At 43.2% G+C, this 21,506-nt stretch overlaps 1 protein-coding gene and 1 long non-coding RNA gene across 26 annotated transcripts in view; one reads left to right on the top strand and one right to left on the bottom strand.

The window, feature by feature from the left end:
- Positions 1-1,779, bottom strand: part of ZBTB44 (zinc finger and BTB domain containing 44) — an 87,671-nt gene extending 85,892 nt beyond the window's left edge. For 8 of the 25 annotated variants that reach the window (XR_004177291.1, XM_021926758.2, XM_009187677.4 and 5 more), the window contains exon 1: positions 1,229-1,642. The gene's annotated coding sequence lies outside the window, so the exon portion shown is untranslated. Of the gene's footprint in view, positions 1-675; positions 1,142-1,228 lie in introns of those variants that run through there. The other 17 variants (XR_637987.3, XM_009187687.4, XM_009187686.3 and 14 more) reach the window with 11 other exon arrangements.
- A 74-nt stretch (positions 1,780-1,853) lies between these two features.
- The window catches only part of LOC108582091, a 43,690-nt gene continuing 24,037 nt past the window's right edge, over positions 1,854-21,506 (top strand). Inside the window, exons 1-2 of the long non-coding RNA XR_001895307.3 lie at positions 1,854-1,978; positions 14,276-14,448. This is a non-coding gene — a long non-coding RNA (uncharacterized LOC108582091). The remainder of the gene's footprint in view (positions 1,979-14,275; positions 14,449-21,506) is intronic.

Below are 21,506 nucleotides of genomic sequence, written 5' to 3'. Positions count from 1 at the left end.
CGAAAGTACACCTACACCGGAATTATATTTGGGTTGAAATCTAAACTATCTTACTAGTCGTGTGTCCTTAAGACAAGTTATAATTCTTCGTATCACTGAGTTTGTCACTTCTATAAAATTCAAATAATAATATCTGCATCACTAGGTTGTTCTGAGAATTAAGTACAAATGCAAAAATGCCAAGCAGTACTGCACAAAATAAATAAATCTGGTTTTCATAATCAATATATTACTAATAATCCCAAAATACAAAACTACAGTACAACGTTCATTATATTCACATTCTATGAGAAGGGGAAACTACATTAGGTAAAATTATTATTAATCCACTGACAGTTCCAGTGAAGTAACGGGGGAAATGAAGATTTATACAGTATTTTTTAAACCCAAGAATTCCAACTGAACACCTAGAGAAAAGGAAATCAAAATTGTGCAGCTTGCTTCCGGTATTAGCCGATCTCCAAATAAAACACTAAGAAAATAAGTGGAAGTTACAGAGAATTTCTTCCTGACTTCAAGACATTATCTACTTACATGCTAAAAAAGAAATTAAGTTTTTGTCTTCATTTCTGTAAGTTCCAAAAAAAGCACACAATTACAGGGTTTTATTCTAAATTCTGCTTGGATTCATAGAACTCACATGGACGCAATTTCCTTTAATCAGTTCTAACGTACCTGTCATTTCTCGAGGTAACCCTTTTCTGATTAGGCCAGCAATAAAACGACTAGATGCAGAGTGATCCTCAGGAAGGAAAGAAAAAAAGGTGCTTGTGTGTGTGTGTGTGTATATACACATACACACATATATATATATATTTTTTAAAGAAGTGCCATCTTTTTCTTTCCTGTACCAGAGAAAAAGCAAAAGGGGAAAGGAGGAGAAAAAAAAAAACAGGTCTGAACCTCCCGGGTTCGACCAGGTGAGAGGTGGCAACACCTCCAGCCGCTCCGGGTTAGGGTGTTGGGCAAATGGGCGTGCAAAGGGCGGGCAGCTCCCCGGAAGGTCGGGGTAACTGCTCCGGGACCGTGGGGCCCAAGGCCGGTCTCCTCCCAGAAGGATTAAATGCCACCGAGGGGATCCCGTGGGGTGTCTCCCGGCGCGGACCAGGGTGACAGACCCGCTCTCCACTCCCTCCGGCGCCAGGTGGGGGCCACGCGGTGTCAAACCCGGGCAGCTTGCAGGGGCCGCCCCCCGCGCGACCGGAGCCCGCCCTCCCCTCCCCGTTACCTGCGGGCGGCGGCGCCGGGCCCGGAGGCCTGCTGCTCCTCCTCCTTCTCCCGCCAGGCTGGGGCGGCGAGGCGGCGGCGGCGGCGGCGGCCCGGGGGGAGGGGGCGGAGCGCGCGGCTCGCTGCCTCTCTCCTCCCCCGGGAGGCTCAGGGGCCCCTATCTCGGGCCGCCGCGCCTAGGCCCGTGAGCAGCCTGTGGTTGGGGCATGGCGGCACAGCCCACCGGCGTGCCCGCGAGGTGGGAGTGCGAGGAGGCGGGGAGGGAAGCACCCCAGCGCTCGGAGGGGCCAGAGGGGAGGAGCCAGGGGGCCCGGGAGCCGCGCGCGGGCGGCCGTTGGGGACGGTTGGCCGAGGGCAGGCGGCTGTTTGGGGAGCGCGGCGACGGCTCGCGTGTTCCCAGCGGGGCGGGGTGGGGAAGGGGAAGGGGACTGAGGGGAGGGGAGGGGGAGGTTGGGAGGGAGCCGCCGCCGCGCGCGTGCGGGCCGGCGCCGCCGCCGTTGCCGCTCCGCTCACTCCAGCCTGTTTGGGGGCACTTTGTTTGTGTCCCACAATGCTCTGCGCGGGCGGCCTGACTGGGGAAGGGGAGGAGAAGGGGGCGGGGCGGAGCGAGCTCGGGGGCGGGGCTCAGGGCGGGGAGGGGAAACGTGATGATTGCGCAAGCGCAGAAAATGGGCCCTCCTGACCGTCGGGACTTGCACTGTGGGTGACTCCGTCTCCTTAGACGGTAGAGCCTGCGTGACCCAGAGAGGCCGTGAGTTTTGACACTGTATTTTTGCATATGTGTTCACAGGTGCAGATTTACGTTCATATGCTCCGTAAGCCCTGTCCCATTTGTCCTTCCTCTAAGCCGTCCTCTTACCCAATTCCCCAATCACACCTGAGAAGCATTTCTCCGCAGGAGTCACGCTTACAGCATGTTTTTTTTCTTCGAACTAAAAACATAACTCCTATTTTCTCGGGTAGTTTTTGTAGCAAGGTCGAAATCGAAACACTTCAGCCCCTCTTCGGCGAGAGAGGTTAGTTGGTAGGGTGCCCATTGTTCACCCATGGAAACAGGCCTGCCAAGGGCCGCCCCGCAGACAGGTGAGCCCGCGCCCCCGTCGTGGGCGGACTGCGACCTGCGGCGGGTGTCTGGAGTGCGTGGCTCCTCGGGCCTCCTCGCAGTGCTTGCTGTCTGCCATTCTAACACTTGCCTCGGTGACCTGGCAGGACGTGCGGCTCTTGAGATGAGTGGAGAAATGGACTCCCAGGTCCCTCTCGTTCCTCCAACACAGGGACACCTAGAGCTGCTCCAAAAGTATACCTAACTTCTTCCACAACCGTGCATCTGTCATTTTTACTACACCATCACTTACTTCCCTGGCCTTCCCGGAGGAAGTGTGCGGGCCATCGCGAAGTAACCGGTACCGCCCGGGGGTTTTGAAGTTCTTGGTCAACTGCAAAATCAATCAACCTCGGAGTTAAAACTCCTACGGCCCTGAGTCTTGGTTTCCCCTGGCCGGGCGGGCGAGCGCTCTCCGCACCGCCCCCGGAGGTCATACGGGCGCCCGGGCCTGCAGGCGGCAGCGCCCCAGGTGCCTGGGGGCGGGCGGGGTGCGGGCAGGTGCACCTTGGGCGCTTTGTGTTTTCCCACACCTCCGGCTTGCAAACCGAAAGACTTCTTTCCAGAGGGTTCTGTGCGAGGTGGGTGGACGTCCCGCTGAAGTAGAGTGGATTTTCCTTTTGAAACACTTGGCAGCATCTCACATTAATTCACTCTTTGAGAGACAAGCAGCCAAGCACCTGAACACCCTGACTCTTGAAATCTTCTTTAGGAATAAAGGCAATAAAAACAACTTTTGTTTTTATAGTCCTTCGCAGTTTCCAACAAGTTTTCAAGTATGTATAATATTATCTAATCCTCACAGCAACTGTAATTCACAGGTTTTATCACAAGTTTCTATTATTATTCCCACTATCATTTCTATTATTCCCATTTCAGAGATGAGAAAAATCAGAAAGATGCGAATTAGGCCCAGAAACTTTTGCACTAAGATTTGAAGAGGGGAAGAGATAGAAGGCGGAATGCTTACCTGGGAGAGGACTGGCGGCCACAGAGCAGGGCTCAGGAAAGGGCAGGAGCTGGGGCCCTGGTAAAGAATATGTGAGAATGTATGTAGGTGGTAAGCAACTGGACGAGAATCAGGGTGGAAATGAAGTAGTCAAATCATATCTACCTCTTCTAGTTCCTTTAACAGGATAGTCAGTCAATAAAGACCATGAGGCAAGTCTTTTCTAAGTGTTTCTCCAGGGGCTGCGGTGGCAGCTCTTCAACTACTACACTGACACAAAAATTTGCTTTCCTTTGTAGTACAACTTGAAGTCAGGTAGAGGAATGCCTCTAGCTTTGTTATTTTTGCTCAGAATTGCCCTAGCTTTTCAGGGTCTTTTGTGGTTCCATACAAACGTTAGGATTGTTTTTTCTAATTCTGTGATGAGTGTCATTGATATTTTGGTAGGGATTGCACTGTACCTGTAGGTGGCTTTGGGTAGTATGGATATTTTAACAATATTAATTCTTTCAATGAGATTTCTTTTTTTTTTTTTTTTTGGTTCTCTTCATCTTCTTTCATCAATATTTATACTTTTCCGGGTAGAGATTTTTCACTTCTTTGCTTATATTTATTCTAGGTATTTTAGTTTGCTTTTTTGTAGCTATTGTAAATGAGATTGTTTTCTTGATTTCTTTTTCAGATTGATGGCTGTTAGTATATAGAAAGTCAACTAGGCTGGGCACGGTGGCTCACGCCTGTAATCCCAACACTTTGGGAGGCCGAGGCAGGCAGATCACGAGGTCAGGAGTTCCAGACTGGCCTGGCCAACATAGTGAAACCCCGTCTCTACTAAAAATACAAAAAAATTAGCTGGGTACAGTGGCATGCGCCTGTAGTCCCAGCTACTCAGGAGGCTGAGGTGAGAAATCGCTTGAACCCAGGAGGCAGAGGTTTCAGTGAGCCGAGATGGTGCCGCTCCAGCCTGGTGACAGAGCAAGACTCCGTCTCCAGAAAAAAAAAAAAAAGAAAAGAAAATCAGTTGATTTTTGTATCCTGCAACTTAACTGAATTCGTTCATCAAAGTTCTGAGAGATGGAGTCTTTAGGTTTTTCTAAATATAAGAACAAGTCATCTGCAAGCAAGGATAATTTGACTTCTTCCTTTCCAATTCAGTTGCCCTTTATTTCTTTCTCTTGCCTAACTGCTCTGGTGCAGACTTCCAGAACTATGTTGAATAGGAGTGGTGAAAATGTGTATCTTTGTCTTGTTCCAGATCTTAGTGGAAAGGCTTTCAATGTTTTCCTGTCTAGTGTGATATTAGCTGCGGATTTGTCATATATGGCTTTTATCATTTAAAAACTTTTTTCCCCTTAGATTATTCCCTTGTCTCCTCTGCTTTTCCCACTTAAAAAAATTTTTTTGGGAGACAGGCTCTCATTGTGCCATCCAGGAGTGCAGTGGTGCAATCATAGCTGAATACAGCCTCAAACTCCTGGGCACAAGCATCCTCTGGCCTCAGCTTTCCAAATAGCTAGGACTACAAGCGTGCCACCATGCCTGGCTAATTTTAAAACTTTTTTGTAGAGATGGGTCTTGCTATGTGAACTCGGGCTCAAGCGATCCTCCCGAAGCGCTGGGATTACAGGCTGAGCCTTTTCCTGCTTTTCTTTCTCATTGAACATTTAAATATTTTATCATCCTTCCACTCCACCCCCACCTCAGGTCTGAAGAATTTATTAACTAACAGGTGACTGTGAGGCCCTTAAGAGCTCAATGCTAGATGCTTGGAGAGGGTGTGAGAAAAAATTCAAAGAAGATTAACTTTGCAGGAGCCCTCTTGTCTGTTTTGGCTCTGGGCAGGGTCAGTTTCTGTGGCTTCTGCAGCCTCCCACCTTTTTCCTTCTTGAGCTGGTAGAGACTTGCCTCTGGGTTGCTGGAATATACACACCTTTCTTTGACATTAGGTTAAATAATACTGCTGGGAGGATTTTGTGAAATCAGAATCCTGTACACAGGTGAAACAAACAAATGTAGACAGTGTGAGGAACCTTTAATTATTAACCCGGTGTGGATGATTCTGAGGAATTCAAATTCCAGGCAAATTCCAGGAGTTATATTTCAGCCACGAGCTGTCTGGGGGACTAAATTCTGCAAAAGATGGCACTTCCTTGTGGAAGACCATTAGAACTGAATGGAAACTTAGTTATTTAGTCCAAAAGCATTAGCATTAAGGCATGAATGCTTTCTACCTGCCCTTGCTTCCTTATAGGATTATACAACTACATATATAAAAAATTAAATTCACTCTCTTACCCTAAAATTTATACGTCTTCTAGTGTTCACATTTTACCATTCACCCAGTGGAGCAGATTGACTTTGCTACTTCATTATTGTATCTCAATTCCAATCCATCAACAAGTCCTGTTGAATCTGTCCCTCTCCACTGCCGCCGTCCTAAAATAAAATGATACTAGCTTATGCCTGGAGAATTATAATGCCACTTATGTGATTTCCCAAATGCACTCTCCCTTTTCCTCATTCTCTACGTGGTCGCCAGAGTTGTAATGTATAGCAGTCATGTCAGCCAACAATGGCTTCCTATTGCTCCCAGGATAAAGTCCCAAACCCTTAGCATGGCTTTCACACCACTACGCAATCTGGGACCTTTCAGTGTCTTGAACTTCATCTCTTGACTATGCTTTTTCAGGAAACATGCCAGTTGCAGAGGCGGTTTTGTTTTTTCTTTTCTTTGTTTTTTTTTTTTTTTTTTTTTTTTTTTTTGAGACAGAGTCTCACTCTGTCGCCAGGCTGGAATGCAGTGGTGGGATCTCGGCTCACTGCAACCTCTGTCTCCCAGGTTCAAGCGATTCTCCTGCCTCAGCCTCCTGAGTAGCTGGGACTACAGGCACACACCACCACACCCAGCTAATTTTTGTATTTTTAGTAAAGACGGGGTTTCAGCACATTTGAGACCAGGCTGGTCTCAAACTCCTGACCTTGTGATCTGCCCGCCTCGGCCTCTCAAAGTGCTGGGATTACAGGCATGAGCCATCGCTACCAGCAGTTTTTTTTTTTTAACATCTTCTAAAATGCTATACTCTTTCTCCACTATGTATATTATTTCTTCTGTGTAGGAATACTGTACTCCATTCCTTAGCTGATATCCTTTCAATCCTCAGGTCTCTTCTTTTACATTTAGATGCACATATATAGACACATGCATATATATATGTCAGCTTCCTTGAGATATAATTCACATACCATACAATTCACCCATTTAAGGTATGCAATTAAATGGCTTTGGCATATTCACAGAGCCGTGCAACCATTACCATAATCAATTTTATAACGTTCTCACTACCCAGAAAGAAACACATACCTGTTAGCAGTCACTCCCATTTTCCCCCAACTCCTCGGCCCTAGGAACCACTAACTTAGCTACTTTCTGTCTGTACGGATCTGCCATATATTTCTTTTTTGCAGTTTCAATGAGGAGCTGTGCCATGTTTGGCTGGTATAGCGGTTAAGTCCTCTGCATTGTTTTCCCTCTCTCTTTTTTTCCCAGCATTTCTAAAAAGGGACTAGGTTGTTTGCCCTATAGTGTTTGCCACAATCTGGATTTTGTCAGCTGCATCCCTGTGGTGTATTTATGTTCCCTTATCTGCATTTTGTGTAATTTGGCAGTAGGGTCTAAATGTTTTATCAAATTCAAGTTTAATTTTTGGCAATGTTACTTTATAGGTGGCAGTGTACTTTTCCACTGAGAGACACACGGTGTGTGCTTGTCCTCATTTTTGTGATGTTGGCAGCCATTGATGAGAAAAGCCTAGATCAATTCATTCATTAGGAGTTTTTAAGTGGTGATATAATGCTATCATTCTTCATTTACGAGCTATTGTACAATGTTTCTACCAAGGGAAATTGCCCCTTTTTGGTTATTTGATTACCTAGTGATATTGTTTATATAGGAAAGCAGGATAAATGCTTGATTCTTTCCCTTTTACCAAATAATATCTTAATTGTTGCCACTTTTCTCCTTTCTCAACCACTACCATCCTGATCCAAAGTCCTTAACCTGACCCCCAAGACCTTGAGTCTTTGGGATCCTACTCCTTTTGTAAGGTCCTACATGATTTGGTCCCCATCTCTACAGCCTCCTTTCAGGCCACTTTCCTCCTCTCTCACTATATGCAAGCCAACTGACCTATTTTCATTTCCTAAGTCACCAGAGTTTTTCCCATTTCGGGGCCTTTGCACATATCCCCTCACCTGAAAAGCTTTCTCCAACTTCCCCTAACTCTTATCTTTCAATCATTGCTTTCTTAAGGAAGACTAGGTTGGTCTTCTGATTATATCCTCTCATACCACCTTCTGTTTGACCTTCATGGCACTTCTTATACAGATGCTCCTCAACTTATGATGGGGTTATATTGTAATAAACCCATCGTAAGTTGAAAATATCATAAGTCAAAAATGCATTTATTTATTTATTTATTTATTTGAGATGGAGTCTCACTCTGTCTCCCAGGCTGGAGTGCAGTGGCACAATCTCAGCTCACTGCAACCTCCGTCTCCTGGGTTCAAGCGATTCTCCTGCCTCAGCCTCCCTAGTAGCTGGAATTACAGGCGTGCACCACCATGCCCACCTAATTTTTGTATTTTTAGTAGAGATGGTGTTTCACCACATTGCCCAGACTTGTCTGAAACTTCTGACTGCAAGTTAACTGCCCTCCTCAGCTTCCTAAAGTGCTGGGATTAAAGGCATGAGCCACCACACCCAGCCAAAAAAACATTTAGTACATCTAACCTACCAAACATCAAACTGGCCTACCTTAAATGTGCTCAGAACATTTACATTTGCCTACAGTTGGGCAAGATCATCCAACACAAAACCTATTTTACAGTAAAGTATTGAATATCTCATGTAATTTATTGTGAAAGTGGAAAATAGAACGGTTGTATAGATAGGTAAAGTACAGTTTCTTTTGTATATTTATCACTTTACACTGTTGTAAAGTAGAAAAATCTCAAGTTGGGGACTGTCTGCAGCTCATATTTATGCTTATTTGTGATAAGCATATATCTGATAATTTACATAATGTCTGCCTCCTTGCTAAACCATAAGTTCCATGAAGGTAGCAATCATATCTACTATTTTTCTTCTAAGATTAACTTAATGATTGGAATATAATATATGCTCAAAAAATAAATGTTGTAGTCATATTTGGGAAAAATAAAATACTTTATCTTAGCCGGGTACAGTTGCTCACGCCTGGAATCCCAGCATTTTGGGAGGCAGAGGTGGGTGGATCACCTGAGGTCAGAAGTGTGAGACCAGCCTGACCAACAGGGTGAAACCCGTCTCTACTAAAAATGCAAAAATTAGCTGGGTATGGTGGCAGGCACCTGTAGTCTCAGCTATCCAGGAGGCTGTGACAGGAGAATTGCTTGAACCCGGGAGGCGGAGGTTGCAGTGAGCCAAGATCACGCCACTGCACTCCAGCCTGGGTGATGGAGCAAGACTTCATCTCAAAAAAAAAAAAAAAAAAAAAAAAAAAACTTTATCCCAACTTGTAAAGAGTAAAGATAGCTAAGATTTACTGAGTTCTTCTGATACTCAAATCTAAGTAATCTGGCTCCAGAACCTAAGGTATCAGGTTGAAATCCCAATATAGGCGTACCTCTGAGTATGTGGGTATATTGTGGGATCAGTTCCAGACCATCACAATAAAGTGGGTCACACACATTTTATGGTTTCTCAGTACATATAAAAGTTAAGTTTACACTATACTGTGGTCTAAGATTGTCCAATCCATGGCCCGCAAGCTACACGCAACCCAGAACAGCTTTGAATGTGGCCAAACACAAATTTGTAAACTTTCCTAAAGCATTATGAGATGTTTTTGTAATTTTTTTTAGCACATCAGCTATTGCTAGTGTTAGTGTATCTTATGTGTGGCCCAAGACAATTCTTCTTCTTCCAATGTGGCCCAGAGAAGCCAGAAGATTGGACATCCCTGCTATAGTCAGTTAAGTGTACAAGAGCGTTATATCTAAAAAAATAAAAATTAAAAATACTGTATTGCTAAAAAGTGCTAATGATCATCTGAACCTTCAGCGAGTCATAGTCTTTTTGCTGGTGGAGGGCCTTGCCTCAATGTTGATGGCTGTTGACTGAGCAAAATGGTTGCTGAAGGTTGGGGTGGCTACAGCAATTTCTTAAAAAATGAGACAACAATGAAGTTTGATGCATCAATTGACTCTTTATTTCACAAAAGATTTTTTGGTAGCATACAATGCTGTTTGATAGCATTTTACCCACAGTAGAATGTCTTTCAAAATTGGAGTCAGTCCTCTCAAATCCTGCTGTTGCTTTATCAATTAACTTTATGTCATATTCTGAGTTCTTTGTTGTCATTTCAACAAAGTTCCCAGCATCTTCACCTTTATGTTTATCTTGAGTAGATTCCATCTCAAGAAACTATTTTTGGCTGGGTGTGGTATATGCCTATAATCCCAGTATTTTGAGAAGTCAAGGTAAGGGACTCACTTAAGACCAGGAGTTCAAGACCAGCCTAGGCAACATAGTGAGATGCTATCTGCATGAAATTTTTTTTTTTTTAGTTAGCCAGATGTGGTGGCATGCACCTGTACTCCTAGCTAATTGGGAGGCTGAGGTAGGAAGATTGTTTGAGCCGAGGAGTTTGAGGTTACAGTGAGCTATGATTGCGCCACTGCACTCCAGCCTAGGTGACAGAGCAAGACCCTGTTTCAAAAAACAAAACACTTCCTTTGCCCATCCATCAGAAGCAACTCCTTATTGTTCAAGTTTCATTATGAGATTGCAACAATTCAATCATATCTTCAAATTCTAGTTCTCCACTTCAAATTCTAGTTCTCTTGCTATTTCTGGCACATCTATAGTTACTTCCCCTACTGGAGTCTTGAACCCTTCAAAGTCATGAGGGGTGGAATCAACTTCTTCCAAAGTCCTGTTAATGTTGATATTTTGACCTCCTCCCACAAATCATGGATGTTTTTAATGACATCTAGAATGGTGAATCCTTTCCAGAAAGTTTTCACTTTGCCCAGATCCATCAGAGGACTCACTATACATGGTAGCTAAGGCCTTTTGAAATGTATTTCTTAAATAAGACCTGAAAGTAGAAATAACTCTGTAATCCATGGACAGCGGAATAGACAATGTGTTAGCAGGCATGGAAACAACATTAATCTTGTACATCTTCATCAGAGCTCTTGGGTGACCAGTTGCACTGCTGGAGAGCAGTAATACTTTGAAAGGAATTTTTTCTGAGCAGTGGGTCTCAACAGTGCACTTAAAATATTCAGTAAACTATGCTGTAAACAGATGTGCTTTCTCCTTCAGGCTGTGATGTTTCATTTATAGAGCACAGGCAGAATAGATTGAGCATAATTGTTAAGGGCTCTAGGATTTTCAGAATGGTAAATGAACATTGGCTTCCACTTAAAGTCACCAGCTGCTTTAGCCCCTAACAAGAGAGTCAGCCTGTCTTTTGACACTAGCCACTGCCTTCTTCTCTCTAGCTATGAAAGTCCTAAATGTATCTCCTTCCAATCTAAGGCTGTTTTGTCACAAGAAGCATAGCTTTCAGCTTATCTCAGCTTTTGATATGTCTTCCTCACTAAGCTTAATCAATTTTAGGTTTGTTTTAAAGTGAGAAACGTGTGACATTTCCTTTCACTTGATCACTTGGAGGCCATTCTAGGGTTATTAATTGGCCTAATTTCCAATATTGTTGTGTCTCAGGGAATAGAGAGGTCTGAGGAGAGTCAGAGAGGCTAGAAACAACTGGTCAGTGGATCAGTAGGAACACACATGTTTTTTAAATTTACCGTCTTATATGGGTGTGGTTTGTGGTGCCCCTAAACAATTACAATAGTGATCAAAGTTCACAGATCACAGATCACCATAACAGTTGTAATAATTAATGAAAAAGTTTGAAATACTGTGAGAATTATCAAAATGTGATAGAGACATAAAGTAAGCGCATGCTGTTGGGAAAATGGCTCCAATAGACTTGTTTGATGCAGGGTTGCCGCATATATCTTCAATTTGTGTAAAATGCAGAAGCTGCAGAGTGCAATAAGGTGAGGCACAATGAAACAAAGTATGCCTATGTACTCCAATCTGTAGGAATACACCATACAAGTCTATATATTGAAGAGGAATTAACCTCAATTTTGGGGGGTTCTAAATTTGTAAATCCCAGGAAAGAGACTTACTGGTTTAGCTTAGTTTGAGTACTCATCCCTAAACCAATCAACTAAAATCAAGGCAATGGGACTATTATAAGAAAATGCAGCTTTCATGCCAGATATGTGGATGCTATGGGGCAGTTTCCAGGAGAAGGAGATATACCAGGCGGACAATCTCATAGTAGAGCACATGCATATTTCTTTCCATAGTCTAATTTCATAAATTCTCTTGTCTAGCATAGTGCAGTTTTCCCACGTAGACACCTTGCCTACTCAATGAGAAACAAGTAAAAGACATGACCAGCTACTACATCTATCTTTCATTTCGAGAATCTCAATTGATCAGGTCTGGATGTAGTTGTATATAATTTTGCAATCTATGGGCTAAATGACAGATGTAACAGCCCTCAAAACAAAACAATCGTATCTTTTGCAAAGGTTCTAAGGTCAGCTCCTGTTGTATGAGAAATTACCTTGGGGCAATGGTAGCCTCCTAGGCCTTAGGCAAAGCTATCTCAGGGGAAGACCCATGGGCCAAAGTAAGTATTTAGAATCCCACAATTCATTAAAAAATTTAAAACACTCACTGAGAAGTAAGAGGAAAGAGTGAGGTAGATTAACACCCTTTGGATAAGGTGCAAGCAGAGTAGAAGGACCATACTACCTGAATCTGGATTACACAATGTTCATATTCCTGTCTTTCCCCTTGCTGTGCCAGTTTTTCTTTCTGATAGTGTGGTTATGAGGATCAGAGGTGATGTTTGAGCAAGGGATCCAACAGATGAAAGGTGTATGGAACCAGTGTACACAGGGACTTGCCTGTTGGAAAGACACAGGGACATGTATGCATGACAGTAGCTGTATCTCATCAGTCAGCCTGATGAGTAGGTCTCAATTTCATTTGCATTTTGGGGGCAAAGGACAAGCGGGGTTAGAATGATATCAACTACGAGTGGCTGATGTAAGGCTTCAACAATGTCAAGGGCTTAATGTCTCTCATGTATATTTAGTGAATCATGAATATTTGCGATGCCTTGGTCCTTCCTTCCCTTTCTATCAACTTTAGAACATGTATGTTCTAACATGTCTCACATGCCTGTTAGAAATGCTTGTTCCCCAGTGCCACAAATAAATACCACTTGAACATAAATTTAATTTTCTCAGCAAGGCCATTTTTACTTTCTGCAGAAAGGGCACACTCACCAGCAGTTTTGCCACAAGAGTACACTGAACAAAGGAGACAGGGTTATTTATAATCTGACACATCTACCCTACTGCCGTGGACAGTTTCCATTGCCTGGGATGGGACCCCACATTCTCTATTTGTCCTGATTGGCTAGCAGCTTAGAACTTTCTAAAAGAGGCAAAGGCAGAGGATAATAAAGGAAGGAGGCAGTAAATTGTGGGATGCTGAGAAAGGTAAAAATACCTCCAAATAAGGAAGAGGAACAGGCTATGACCTAATGCTTGCTTGGACCTGTATAAGCATGCCAGGGCAAATATTTAGGCTACGTTGTGGGAGCTAAGAACACAAAGTACCTTGATTTCTTTATTATGGCTAGCAGATGTCTGAGAATGTTAGCACATGTCTTTGAATAAATTTTGCTTCTAAGAGAAGTTACTATTTATTCCTAATTAGACAGGGAGGAAAGTCTCTTTGAAGAGGAACCTCTACTTTACTTTTTACATGCCATTTGCTTCCATACTTGGTTTCATTTAGCCTTTTTATTTTTTGTTTTCTGCTCTATTAGTAAAATTGAAAATTCTCTAAAAATTTAAAATGTGCATTACAAATCAAAGATCATGTATAGTCAAGATTACCGTTGAAGATCTCTTATATTGCCCATAAGGCACAATATATTGCATTTATGAGCCACCTTGGAGGCTGATGTTCTGTCTCTCAGTAAGTCCAACCTAGAGAATTTACCTCGCAGCATTGGAACAGATGGCTCATCCTTCTCTTGACCCCCAGAGGAAGTCATTGGCTTGCATGTAGGACCTCTAGGCTTGGACTCAGACTGCTAGATGCCCACACTATAAGAGGCACCTGGGAACAGACCAACTGAGAGAATGACACGTTTGTGTCTTCTGTCTTCTGCTTACTCTGGGCATTAATTTGCTTAGTCAAATGATGCTTATACTTCCCTCTCTCAAGCCCACTTCAGTTCGTATGAATTAAATATGTGTATGTTCTATTTCTAGGGTACAAAAAGTATTAAATGATGAAAGACAACTAGAATATCCACGATTAAAAAAAAAAAAAACTCTTTAGAAAAGAAGAAGAAGAAAAAAAAAAGAGCAACCTACAGAGGTCACTTGCCCAGATCTTCTAGCACATCTTGCTGGAGGAAGACAATAAAGTAGATCATAGGGCCAGCAAACTTAATGTGCACCGGGTTTGTTAACTACTTCCTTAAGCGTGGATTAAGTTCAGTATGGCTACCCCAGGATTCTGCTAGGAGAGTTTTCCTTATTTGTATCCAACAGGGCCATCCTTGAGTATAACGATTAATATTATGTGTCAACTTGACTAGGCTAAGGGATACTCAAATAACTGGTAACACATTATTTTTGGGTGTGTCTGTGGTACCCCCAGATGTGAGGATGTTCCTGGAAGAGATTAGCATTTGAATCAGTAGATTGGGTAGAGATCACCCTCACCAACATGGGTGAGTGTCATTCAATCCATTGAGGACCTGGATAGAACAAAAAGGTGAAGGAAGGGTGAATTTGTTCTCTCTGCTTGAGGTGGGACATCCATCTTCTTCTACCCTCAGACAGCTGTGCTCCTGATTCTCAGGCCTCAGGACCCAGATCAGGATTTCCATCAGCTCCCCTGGCTCGCAGGCCTTCTGACTTCTGACTCACCATGGGCTCTCCTGGATCCAGCTTCATGATGGCAGATCGTGGGACTTCTTGGCCTCCGTAATCACATGAAACAATGCCCACAGTATGTCTCCTATTAAATAAATATATATCTAATCTCTCATTGGTTCTGCTGCTCTGAAGAACCCTGGCTAATACACTAAGAAAGAGCTTGGGGAGGATTCCTCTGAAGGGGACTCTATTATTTTAGCAGTATACTCTATGTTGGTGAATACATTTGAGCTGGGTCTTATCTTACAGGTTGAGTAATAATCACAGGTGATTTTGCAAGAATTGAGTTTTATTTTATTTTATTTTATTTTGCATGGCTTAAGACTGAAACAGCCCATTGTGTTCATTTTTGAGGACAGTGTTTGCTAATAACCCAATGCAGAAATCATTTGTGGTTAGGATTATGATCTAATCATTCACCAAACTTATAACAGATGATCTTCACTCAGTCACAAAAAAATTGCACAACAGTGGAATAATTAATATTTTCTAATACAAAAGTGGAACTCTCATAGTAGCCATCTAGATGGGGGAGAAGGTGTTCTCATTTCTGTTATGTGTTTTTAATTCTGTTTGGCAGTTATATTACATTTTTCTGGCTCATTCATTCTTTTGCACTTAGATGACTATTTTCTATCATCTCTTCTGTCAGTCCTCCAATACCACTCTCTCAGTTACCTCCCTTACCACTCTCTCTCAGTTGATGCCCATCATAAAAAAAACTACTACAGGCCGGGTGCAATGGCTCACACCTATAATTCCATCACTTTGGGAGGGTGAGGTGGGTAGATGACCTGAGGTCAGGAGTTTGAGACCAGCCTGGCCAATATAGCGAAACCCATTCTCTACTAAAAATACAAAAACTTAACTGGGCATGGTGGTAGGCACCTGTAGTCCCAGCTACTTGGGAGGCTGAGGCAGGAGAATTGCTTGAACTTGGGAGGCGGAGATTGCAGTGAGCTGAGATTGCACAATTGCACTCCAGCCTGGGTGACAGGGTGAGACTCTCAAAAAAACAAAAACAGAAACAAAAACTCCTACAAATGTGGTAGCTTAAAACAACACACGTTTTTTATCTCACAATCTAGAAGTCAGAAGTTGGACAGAAGTCTCCCTGGGTTAAAATCAAGGTATAGGCAGGACTCTGCCTGTTTCTGAAAGCCATACGGAGAAGTCCTTTTTGCCTTTTCTCCTTTCTAGAGGCCACTTGTATTCCTTGGCTCATGGTCTCCTTATTCCATCTTGAAAGCCGGCAACTCTCTGCCCCTTTCCCCATCGTCACGTGTTTCTCAACCATGTTCTTCTGCCTCCTTCTTTCTTCCACTGTTATTTTATTTTATTTTATTTTTTTGAGATGGAGTCTCACTTTGTTGCCCAGGCTAGAGTGCAGTGGTGCAATCTCAGCTCACTGCAATCTCCGCCTGCCAGGTTCAAGCAATTCTCCTGCCTCAGCCTCCCAAGTAGCTGGGATTACAGGCATGCACCACAATGCCCACCTAATTTTTTGTACTTTTTGTAGAGACGGGTTTTCACCATGCTGGCCAGGCTGGTCTTGAACTCCCAACGTTGGCTTCCCAAAGTGTTGGGATTACAGGCATGAGCCACCGCACCCAGCCTCCTTCCACTGTTTTTAGTAATAGCCATAGTGAAGATATAATTCGCATACCATATAATTCATGCATTTAAAGTGTACAATTTGATAGTTGTTAGTATATTCATGGAGTTGTACATCCATCCATTACCAGAACCAAGTTTGGAACATTGTCATTATCCCCAAGAAACCCTGTGCCCTTTAGCAGTTATCTTTTATTCTTGCCCGTCACTCATTCCTAACCCTTGGTAATCACTAATCTGCTTTCTGCCTTTATGGATTTTCCTCTTCTGGCCTTTTCCTATAAATGGAATCACACAGTATATGCTCTTTTGTCACTGGCTTTTTTCACTTGGCATGCTTTCAAGGTTCATCCGTGCTGTAGCATATCTCAGTACTTCATTCTCCTCCTCCACTTTTAGGGACTCATGTAATTAGATTGGGCCAACCTGGTAATCCAGCAAAAGCTGCCCATCTCATGGTCCTTACTGTTTTTTGGTTTGTTTTTCTTTTTGAAACGGAGTCTTGCTCTGGTGCCCAGGTTGGAGTACAGTGGCGTGATCTCGTCTCACTGAAACCTCTGCCTCCCAGGTTCAAGTGATTCTCCTGCCACAGCCTCCTGAGTAGCTGGGATTACAGGCGTGCGCCACCACGCCCGGCTAATTTTTGTATTTTTAGTAGAGATGGGATTTCACTATGTTGGTCACGCTGATCTCGAACTCCTGACCTCAAGATCCACCCGCCTCAGCCTCCCAAAGTGCTGGGATTACAGGTGTGAGCCACCGCGCCCGGCCCGCGGTCCTTACCCTTCATCACATCTGCCAAGTCCCTTTGGCCCTGTAAGGTAACACAGTCACAGATATCGGGGTTTAGGACATGGACATCACTGGGGGGCCATTACTCAGTCTACCGCAATGAATATCCTTCCTATTTCAGAGAGAAAATAAAAGCAGTCAGAGAAGATTTTGAAAACTCTTTATCTCCACGGCCTTTCCCCTGTTCCCCAGCATGTGGAGCCGCGGACTCTGCCTTCCGCCCATCACGATGGTGCAGAACCTCATATCCCAGCGTTTGTTACCACAGACTTCCCCTTTCTGTCCTGCTAGCAGAGGCCACGCTGCCACTCCGCGTCGGACCCCTTCTCCTCTCGCTTCCTCAGTGGCACTGTTGGAGCTACCCTCCCCTCTCCTGCATTATCATTTCTTACTTTTCTCTCGGATCATTTCAATCGGCATAAAACAACTTGTAATTTCACCCTTCTGAAAACAAAATCCTTTTTTGACCCATTTCCCTCGTCTACTAGCGTCTCATTTCTTTGTTCCCCCAACTCTTTACAACAAAACTTCATGAAAGATTTGTCTATGTTGTTTTCAATTTTTCTTTTTCAATTATGGTTTTTTTTGGTTAGAGAGTCACTAAAAAAATTTTTTTTTCTTTTTCAATTCTGTGGTTTTTTTTTTTTTTTTTTTTTTTGCCGCGGGGGCGGGGGGGTCTCACTATGCTGCCCATTGTGGTCTCGAACTCTCGGGCTCAAGCAATCCTTCTGCCGTGGCCTTGCAAAGTGCTGGAATTACAGGAGTGAGCTACCATGCCCAGCCAATTTATTGTGGTTAAGTATATATAATATAATTTACCGTTTTAACTGTTTTCAAGTACACAATTTAGGGGCACGAATTGCTTTCACAATGTTGTTCAACCATCAACACTGTCCACTTCTAGAATTTTTCATCATTCCAAACAGAAACTGCATACCCCTTAACCAATAGCTTCCATTCTCCCCTGCCCCCCAGCCCCTAGTAGCACCATTCTACTTTCGGTCTCTGAATTCGACTATGCGGGGTGCCTCTGTAAGTGGAATCATGCAATATTTATTCTTTTGTGTCTAGCTTCTTTCACACAGCATACTGTTTTAAAGGTTTGTCTATTTGGTGGTATGAGGCAGAATTTCATTCCTTTTCATGGCCGAATAATATTCCATTGTATGCATATAGTACTTTGTATTTATCCATTTTCCTTCTTTTTTTTTTTTTTTTTTCTGAGACAAAGTCTTGTTCTGTCGCCAGGCCAGAGTACGGTGGCACAATCTCGGCTCACTGCAACCTCCGCCTCCTGGGTTCAAGCGATTCTCTTGCCTCAGCCTCCCAAGTAGCTGGGACTAATTTTTGTATTTTTGTAGAGACGGGGTTTCACCATGCTGGCCAGGATGGTCTCGATCTCAACCTTGTGATCCGCCTGCCTCAGCCTCCCAAAGTGCTGGGATTACAGGTGTGAGCCACTGCGCCTGGCCCCATTTTCTTGTTGATGGACACTTGGGTTGTTTCCATATTGGGACTATTGTGAATACTGCTGCCATGAACATATGCATACAAGTATCTGTTGAGTCATTTCTCTTAAGTTCACTACAGTCAGGCTTTCACTCTCACTGGTCAACACAAATTGTTCTTGTCAAGGTCATCAGTGACCTCTGAGTTGCTGCAGCCAATTATCAATTCTTCATTCTCATCTTATGTAGCAGTGCCATTTGCATTGGTCATTGCCTCCTCCTTGAAGTCTTTTCTTCAGTTGACCTCCAGGACACCACCACACACTCCGAATTACCTTTCCACCTCACTCGCCACTATCCCTTAGCCTTCTTTATTAATCATGCTTACTGCCCCCCTACAGTCTTTGGAACTATTCTCTTTTCTGTCTGCACTTTCTCCCCTAGTAATATCTTCCAATCTTAAGGTGACGCCGACTATTTACCTGGCATGTCCATTGGATAGCAAGTAAGCATCTTACATTTAACATGTCCCAGACTAAATTCCTGATCATCCATATCCTCCCCATCAAAATATACTTTCAGTCTTTCTAAACTAATCCAATGGGATCCTTCTAGATGCTTAGGCACAAGTCCTGGAATCATCTTTTATTCCTCAATTTCTCTCCCATCTCATGTTCAGTCTATTAACAAATGCTGTTGGCGCCTTCTTTAAAATATTTACAGAATCTGCCATGTGGGGCGGTACACACCTATAGTCCCAGCTTCCATCTACTCAGGCAGCAGAGGTGGGAGAGTCGCTTGAGTCCAGGAGTTTGAGTCCAGCCTGGACAACATAGCAAGACCCTATCTTGAACACATACACACACACACACACACACACACACTTTGATCATTTTTCTCCGTCTTTACCACTACTGCCTTGATGCAAATCATCAGCATCTCTTGCCTGGATTTTTTCCATAATCTCCTAACTAGTCTCCCTGAGTCTTCTTTCGCCTCTCTCCAGTTAATACTCAATACATCAGCAAAATCTTGCCATTAAAATGTAAGTTTCTCATGTTGTTGTTGTGATTCAAGAAGCGGTGAAAGGCCGATTGCAAAGCAGTGAGACACTTATTGGGGTCTTAGGAATTGTGATTCAGGAGAAACAGATGTGGTCAAAGGCCAAATTGTGTTCTGAAAAAGAAAGGGGAGTAGTAATTTTTAAAAAGATGCCGAGGGTGATTACACTAGTTGTTTTGAAAGAATTATTGTTGGTAGAGGAGGCTGGCTTAGTACATGAATCCATAGTTCACTGGTTGTAGCTGTTTAGAAGTTATAGTGCTGGCAAAATTTATCTATTTTCCAAGATGTTTTGGTCATGGGGATTTGGCCCAGTTCAAAGGTTTAAGGCAAGTTTCTGGGGTTTTTTATTTCCAAGGTTGCAGGTTTTGTAGAATTAGTACTACTTAGAATGGCTTCTCAATTTAATTTGATTTAATTATTCATATATTTTTGAGGCAGGGTCTCACTCTGTCACCCAGGCTAGAGTATAGTGGTATGATTGCAGCTCCTGGAAGCATCGACCTCCCAAGCTCAAGTGATCCTCCCACTTCAGCCTCCTGAATAACTGGAGCTACAGTCACACGCCATCACACCAAATAGATTTTTGTTGTTTTTAGTTGAGACGAGGTCTCACTATGTTGCCCTTGAACGCCTGAGCTCAAGCAGTCCTCCTGCCTTGGCCTCCCAAAGTGCTGAGATTACAGGTGTGAGCCAATGCACCCAGCCCTGATTTAATTTTAGAGCTCTGAGCCAGAGTGATGCCATTTTGTATATCACATTTCACATTCCCCTGTTTTGATCAAGATCTGACAGGAGGCAGCATTGCTGATCAACTATTATTGGTTGGCCATAGATTTGTTACATATTTTCTTTGGAGCTAGAAATGTCTGTTTTTAGAGTGGCTTGTGCCACAGAGGTGAGTTGTCAAAAGATAACATGCAGAAATTGGCCAAGTTTGAGTAACAGGGGAGCCATTTTCATAAGGAGGCCTGCATTAGTCTATGGCAATTAGCTGTACATCAGGAAAGGCATACATTTGATTAACCACGTGTAAAGGTCATTCTTCAGCCTTCTTTCCTGAAATAGATGATGAGATTTCAGGAAGGAGATATAAGGTGATTGTGTTTCTTTCGGTGAGAAGCTTTCTTGGTCATACAAAGGAATTCCAGAGGGAGATTCTCTGTGCCCTTGGAGAGAGAGAGGAAAAAGACAAAATTAGAGGGACCTTGATTCTGAGGCTTATTTCTGAGGCCTTTCCATTTTCAAAAGCACGTGACATGCCAAAGTACCGTATTTTTGGGGAAACATTCTCCGCAGACAACATTCCCACATGAAACTTCCCTAGGTGTTTCACACACTGAAAGCTGAGTTGGTGGCTGTGGAGAGAATATTTGAGTCAATAGCTGAGTGGCAAAGGATCCCATTAACCCAGTCTCCCGTTTCTGGAAATAGGCCAACCCCATTAAACAGCTGTATCTGATTTCAGGAGATGGTGTTGCAGACAGGCTGTCACACAGAAGAAACACGGAGGTTAATGTTTGGAGCAGTATAAACCAGTTTCTTTAGAGTTTGGAGGGCAGTCAGTTGAGGTGTCTTGATGTTAAACTCAAAGCATTCTATTTCTAAAGTAGAAATAGGCAGTAGCAGTCTGACAGCTTTTCTGGTCTGTAATTTGCATATCACAAGGTTGTTTATTCATGAGCTTCAGCTTGCAGGCCCTCCGGAAAAAGGTAGTAGCAATTTCAGTGAGTCCAAGTCAGCAAAATGGAATAAAGTTTTGGAAACATTAGTTTGGAGACTTGTAACCAGGAAAGAATTCAAAATTCAGTCTGAATTGTAGGCAAATCATAGAAACAATGGCCAGTGGTAGAATCTAGTAACAGGTGTACTATAGTTCTTTTCTGAAACATAATTTTTCAATCTCTAGTCCCCCATTTCTACCAAAGATAAATCATAACAGAACCAATTTATTTGCTGAATAATTTTAGTCTTATTATACATGGCTTGATTATTTGCATAAAGTAAAGCAGTAATAGCGATTGGCTATATAGGCTCTTTATAAATTGGCTTTGCAGGGGCTTTTTTGTAAGAATCTCAGATTATATTTTTAAAAGCCGGCCGGGCATGGTGGCTCATGCCTGTAATCCCAGCACTTTGGGAGGCCAAGGCGGGCAGATCACCTGAGGTCGGGAATTTGAGACCAGCCTGACTAACATGGAGAAACCCGTCTCTA

This window comes from Papio anubis, chromosome 12 (genome assembly GCF_008728515.1).
Source record: "Papio anubis isolate 15944 chromosome 12, Panubis1.0, whole genome shotgun sequence".
Taxonomy (NCBI): Eukaryota; Metazoa; Chordata; class Mammalia; order Primates; family Cercopithecidae; genus Papio; species Papio anubis.
Note: the sequence above shows the minus strand (reverse complement) of the source record. Positions and strands in the feature narration are given on the sequence as shown.